Consider the following 6,386-nt stretch of genomic DNA (forward strand, 5'->3'; position numbering starts at 1 on the left):
ATGCCCGATGGCCCCCCGGGCTACTCCATGGGATGACGGTGCGAGGGGACCTACCCCCTGTCACCTGGTGCTGCCAAGTCCTGAAGGCCTGCTCCAATCTCGACCAGGGTCCGCACACCTGCGGCCGTGAAAGACACGGAGTGGACTATCTCTGCCTGGCCTGGGACTGCAGCACATCACGCTGCAACTGTGCCACCACCTTCTGGGGTTGTGTCACATCAGCCAACGACTGTGCCATCTCCCTCTGGCCACGTTGGGCATGGCGTGCTCTGACTGGGCCAAGCTGGTTGGTGGTGTTGGTGTTGGCATGAGGGTGGTGTGGTGGTGAGGGTGGTATGGGCGTCTGGGGGGTGGCACAGGTGTCACAGGGAATCATCCGCAAATAAGCGGGTTCTCACTTCCCCGCCCGTGGCCGAGCTCCATCTCAGCTAACCTTCCTTTCCGCTGACCAGGGCCCTCTGCTCGACCATGGTGAGGGGCTGCAGGTCCGGCGGTCCCCCTCCTGTCTTCTCCCACTCCCAGCAGGGGGTGGCGGGACAGAAAACTGTAAAACTACAGTGTTAGACAGTCCGACGTATGCAGGTGGGGACTGGTTGGGGGTGACCTGGGGATGGCCTGTGGGGTTGCAGATGGCAGGTCCAGTCCGCGCACGGCCTGCGCCATGTCGTACGGCGTGACCACTGCAGGTCGTCAGCCGTGCGCTGGGTGCCTACGGACCCGGCCATTCTCTGGCTGTTTTCGGCATTGGAGCCAGGAGTTTCACCCGGTGCCGCTGCTAGCCCCACACCGGTACTGGAATCGGTGAGGACTCGCCGCTAATTTTTCCATCGTAAACCTCTCCCTGCAAATTCTCTGTTGGAGCCGGCACTTAGCCGCTGAAACGGAGAATCCAGCACCGAATTCTAATGTTTACCGATGCAAAGATTAATGGCTTAAAACTACCTTGGCTTTCCTAACAATCAACTGGAGGGGGGGAATATAATATGTTGGTTACCAGATCACCGGACAATGACCAATCTGCTGGAGGATCTCAGATTGTCAGGGTGGAGGCTGGGCTGTCTTTTGTTCTTCAGTTTCCAGATCCTTTTACTCATCACCTGATTCCCAGGATGTCCTGGAAAATTACAGCAAATGGTGGTTCTGGTTAACCCTTGCCTAGCCTGCAATGGTACATTTCCTGCATCCTGGTCTTAAACATTGCTGGGGTGTTTTCAGGGACCAAGTTAGTTGTTGATTAAAGACGACCCTACTTCCTGGCAGTGATGCTTCAGTTTTAATTCCAACGTCAGCCACGCACACTTTAAAAAAAAAAAAATTAGTGAACCAAATTCACTTTTTCTAATTAAGGGGCAATTTAGCGTGGCCAATCCACCTAACCTGCATATCTTTGGGTTGTGGGGCGAAACACGGGGAAAATGTGCAAACTCCATGTGGTATTCACCACTGATGTACATAGAAGGATGTTGATATAGGTGCTTTACGGTAAGGCCCCTGTACTACAGGTACGTGGGTAGATCCCTGCCTGCTGGCTCTGCCCAGTAGGCGGAGTATAAATATGTGTGCTCCCCGTACAGCAGTCATTTTGTCAGCTGCTGTAGGAGGCCACACATCTCAGTGTAATAAAGCCTCAATTACATCCTACTCTTGTCTTTGTGTAATTGATCGTGCATCAATTTATTACACTGAGTTTTTCAGAAGATGGACCTCCACATCAGGCCGGATCGCCTGCAGCTGGATCCGCAAGCAGACAACGGCAAAAAGGACTTTGAACATTGGCTAGCCTGTTTTGAAGCCTACATCGGGTCTGCGGCAGACGAAATTCCAGAAGCACAGCAGCTCCAGATCCTTTACACGCGGCTGAGCTCCAATGTCTTTCCACTTGTCCAGGACGCGCCGACCTACGCAGAGGCCATGGCGCGACTGAAAGAAAACTACGCTCAGCGGACTAAAACACTCTATGAAAGGCACCTCCTCTCCACGCGGCGTCAATTTCCCGGTGAGTCGGTGGAAGATTTCTGACGCGCTCTGCTCCCCCTAGTTAGAGACTGTGACTGTCAGCCCGTTTCGGCCACGAAACATCGAATTTGCTAATGAGAGATGCATTTGTTACGCGCATAGGGTCTGATTACATCCACCAGCGCCTCTTAGAGGGGGATACGCTCGACCTCGCGGCGACCAAAAAACTAGCGCTTTCACTTACGGTTGCATCACGCAACATGCAGGCCTATGCCCCCAACCTCGCGGCCCACCCCCTTGTGCATTGTGGACTCCGCAGACGGCCGTCCCATCATGGACCCCCATCAGCGACCGCCCTCAGCCAATCCAACGCCTGTGCCATACGGCAGCCAGGGGGGCCCAAATGCTACTTCTGTGGGCATTCAAAACACCCTCGACAGCGCTGCCTGGTGCGGAGCGCCCTCTTCAAGGCCTGTGGCAAGAAGGGGCATTTCACAGTGTGCCAAGCCCGCTCAATCGCCACTATTGTCCCGGCACCCCCCACGTGCAGCCAGTGGGCGCCGCCATCTTGTTCCTCCCATTCCCAATCCTCTCTCCCATTCCCAATCCACTCCCCCATCACCAATCCACTCCCCCATCTCCAATCCACCCCCAATCTCCAATACACTCCCCCATCCCCAATCCACTCTCCCATCCCCAATCCATTTCCCCATCCCAAATCCATTTCCCAGTTCTGAATCCACTCGCCATCCCCAATCCGCTCCCCCATCCCCAAACCACTCCCTCATCCCCCATAAACTCTCCCATCTCCAGCCCAATCCCCATCCCTAATCCATTGCCCCATTCCCAATCCACTCTCCGATCCCCAATACACTTTTGCATTCACAATCCACTACTCATCCCCCAACCACGCCCCATTCCAAACCCACTCTCCCATCCCCAATCCACTCGACCATCCCCAATCTGCTCCCACATCCCCAATCCACTGAATCATTCCGAGTCCACTCCCCATCCACATTCCACACCCGATCCCCGCTCACTCCACCATCCACCCCACCATCCCCAATCCACTCCCACATCCTCAATCCACTTACTCATTCCCAGCCCACTCCCCATCCACATTCCACACCTGATCCCCAGCTCACTCCACCATCCAGCCCACCATTCCCAATCCACTCCCCCAATTTCCTCTCCACTTCCCCATCTCCAAGACACTACCTGAATGCTCAATCCACTCCCCCATTTCCAATCCATTCGACATTCCCATTCCACGTTCCTCCAGCCGATTTTCCCAATGCATTATCCTTTGTTCCGATGTAACCCAACGTTCCAAATTAAAGCCTGGAAAGAAGGGATCTCAGAAACGTTCACCTTGGAGACCCTGCTCCACCTCGCCAAACAGTGATCATGCCTTTGATAAACCATCACAGATCCTGGTGATTGGACAATTTCCAGTATTTTCAGATAGAAGTACATTGCCTTAGTCTTGCAGAGCAGAGGGAGTGAGGATGCTCTTTATTTATTATTATTAACAACTTGAAGTACCATGTTGCTCACAATTGAACCTTAAGGATGACTATTACTCCGTGAAGAATGATCTCACGATGGGTGGACCATCTCCGTCTGGGACTGTGCCACATCACGCTGAGACTGTTACCACCAGCATCTGGGTTTGTATCACATCAGCCAGTGACTGCACCATCTCCCTCTGTGTCTGCGCCACGTTGACCTGTGCCTGTGCAATGCCGCCGATGTTCCCAGCCATGGCCTGCTGTGATTGGGCCATGTTCAAGTGGGAAAAGGCGGGGTGGGTGTGAACAGAAAACGACAGTGTTAGACAGTACTATGCATGCAGCCCAGGGGCTGGTGGGTAGCTGGTGGCCTCAGTGGGGCAGGGCACCCGGCCATGGGATCTGGTATGGGGAGGCAGGGTGGGTGTTCGGCCGTGCTCCTGGTGGTGGGGGTGTAGGGTTACGGGTGTGTGGGACATGGGTTACTGCCAGGGGCACAGTGCTGTCTACTCACCCTGGCCGCCCTGAGGAGGACGTGTAGGTTTTTACCGGCACTGTAGGACGGTGTTCCCACGGCGCTCACAGTCTCTGCCACGTGTGCCCAGGCACAGTGAATGGCAGCAGCTGGCAGCCTCCTTCCTGGGCCGGGGTACAAGGTCATCCGCCACTCCTCCCTCGCATCCAAGCGAGTCTCCAGCTCGGCATCGGTAAACCGCTTAGCTGCCCTTGTCGCCATCATCCTGTTGGCTGGGATAGTGTGAGTGGGGAGTGAAGTGTGTGTCTGCAGCTGCAGCTTGTCAGCCTTTTGAGTGTGAATTGCGAAACCGGCTAATCTGACACCGTTTCTCATTAGAATCGATTGTATCCCACGTGGCGCCATTGCCTAGCCCCTGAACAGTAGCAGAATCGGTCCGGGTGTCGTGAAAGTCCACGAATTCTACGCTGACATCAACACTTAGACTCTGGGATGGCACGGTGGCGCAGTGCTTAGCAGTGTCGCCTCACAGCGCCGGGAACCCGGATTCAATCCCGATCCCAGCTCACTGTCCCTGTGGAGTTTGCACATTCTCCCCGTGTCTGGGTGGGTCTCACCCCCACAACCCAAAAAGATGTGCAGTGTAGGTGAATTGGCCACGCTAAATTTCCCCTTTTGTGGGAAAGAAATAATTGGGAAATCTAAATTCATTTAAAAAAACACATTGGGCGGTTGCTGCGTTTCGCTGACTGATCAATGGGGTTTCCCACAGTGGGGCAGCCCCACTCCGTCGGGAACACCATGAGCTGCAGGCAAAATAGAGAATCCCGATGGCGGAGAAATCAGCCCCTAGTCCCTGAAACAGAGAATCCCACCCAGTAATGTTTATATATCTTTCTCAAATGATAAGGAACAGAGTCACAGGTCCACTACTAGTTTTGAAAACAAAAAAAAACATTCAACATAAAATTCTTGGATTCTGACACAATTCTCCTTTATTCCCCCCTTAGATTTATTAACATGGATTGCAAAGTACATCTGAAACTACAACGGTCTCATTAATCCTAAAAGTCCTTTTTAAGCACTCAAGATGACTGTGGTCAAATGCACACTCCGCTCTGAACTCAAGTTAGTGCCTGAAGTTTTCTCTTCAAAATCCACCCCGGACGATTGTCACATGAAAGTTTCCAAATTCAACTCCCAGAAACAAGCTTTACATTCTCTCAAAATAATACTTTCACTTGGCGGCTTGTATTCCGAAATCCAGTCAAGGGTTTATCAATGACACTTCCTGACAAAGCTGCCTCTCCGCTTTGAACTTGAACAGTGAATCCAATCCAGCATTTCACTCCAGCCCTATTAAGATTTCTTTGTGTTGACTGATGTGCAAACTGCTCACAATTTAACTTTCATTCTCCTTTGACATTTGCTGCCCCACTTTCAACATAATTACTGTGATTGTCTCTTTAAGCCCCTCCAGCCTCTTCATCCTCAGTGCTACTTGGTTAGTCACTGACAATGTGTTGAAAATGTCTGAATGATCGGGCAGCACCGTAGCACAGTGGTTAGCATTGCTGCCTCACAGCGCCAAGGTCCCAGGTTCAATTCTGGGTCACTGTGTGGCGTTTACACATTCTCCACATGTTTGCGTGGGTATTGCCCCACACAACCCAAAATATGTGCAGGGTAATTAGATTGGCCATGCTAAATTGCCCCTTAATTGGGAAAAATGCATTGGGTTCACTAAATTTATAAAAGAAAATGCCCGAATAATGTTCAGCACCCTAGGAAGCAGAGCCTTTGCAAATTGTGGTGTTCTGGCACCTCCCCTGCGGGCGTCATCGGCACGTGCCCCACCATCTCCTCCTCCCTTGGGGTTCCCGATGGCCCCCCGGGCTACTCCATGGGATGACGGTGCGAGGGGAGCTACCCCCTGTCACCTAGCACTGCCAAGTCCTGGAGGTCTGCTCCAATCTCGACCAGGGTCCGCACACCTGCGGCCGTGAAAGACACGGAGTGGACTATCTCTGCCTGGCCTTTTGGACTGCAGCACATCACGCTGCAACTGTGCCACCACCTTCTGGGTTTGTGTCACATCAGTCAACGACTGTGCCATCTCCCTCTAGGGACTGGGCCACGTTGGCCAGTGCCTGGGCAATGCCACTGACATTCCCAGCCATGGCCTGCTGTAACTGGGCCAAGCTGGCTGGGGTTTGGTGATGTTGGCATGAGGGTGGTGTGGTGGTGTGAGGGTGGTACGGGAGTCAGGGTGGTGGCACAGGTGTCACAGGGAATCATTCGCAAATAAGCGGGTTCTCACTTCCCCGCCCGCGGCCGAGCGCCATCTCAGCGACCATCCTTTCCGCTGACCAGGGCCCTCTGCTCGACCATGGTGAGGGGCTGCAGGTCCGGTGGTCCCCCTCCTGTCTTCACCCACTCCCGGC

The 6,386-nt window shown here is 53.4% G+C and overlaps 1 long non-coding RNA gene across 1 annotated transcript in view; it reads left to right on the forward strand.

Moving 5' to 3' along the window:
* Positions 1 to 5,637, forward strand: part of LOC140422738 (uncharacterized) — a 279,296-nt gene extending 273,659 nt beyond the window's left edge. Inside the window, exon 5 of the long non-coding RNA XR_011947571.1 lies at positions 4,953 to 5,637. This is a non-coding gene — a long non-coding RNA (uncharacterized lncRNA). The remainder of the gene's footprint in view (positions 1 to 4,952) is intronic.
* Positions 5,638 to 6,386: the final 749 nt, after the last annotated feature.

Source organism: Scyliorhinus torazame, chromosome 5 (assembly GCF_047496885.1).
Source record: "Scyliorhinus torazame isolate Kashiwa2021f chromosome 5, sScyTor2.1, whole genome shotgun sequence".
Taxonomy (NCBI): Eukaryota; Metazoa; Chordata; class Chondrichthyes; order Carcharhiniformes; family Scyliorhinidae; genus Scyliorhinus; species Scyliorhinus torazame.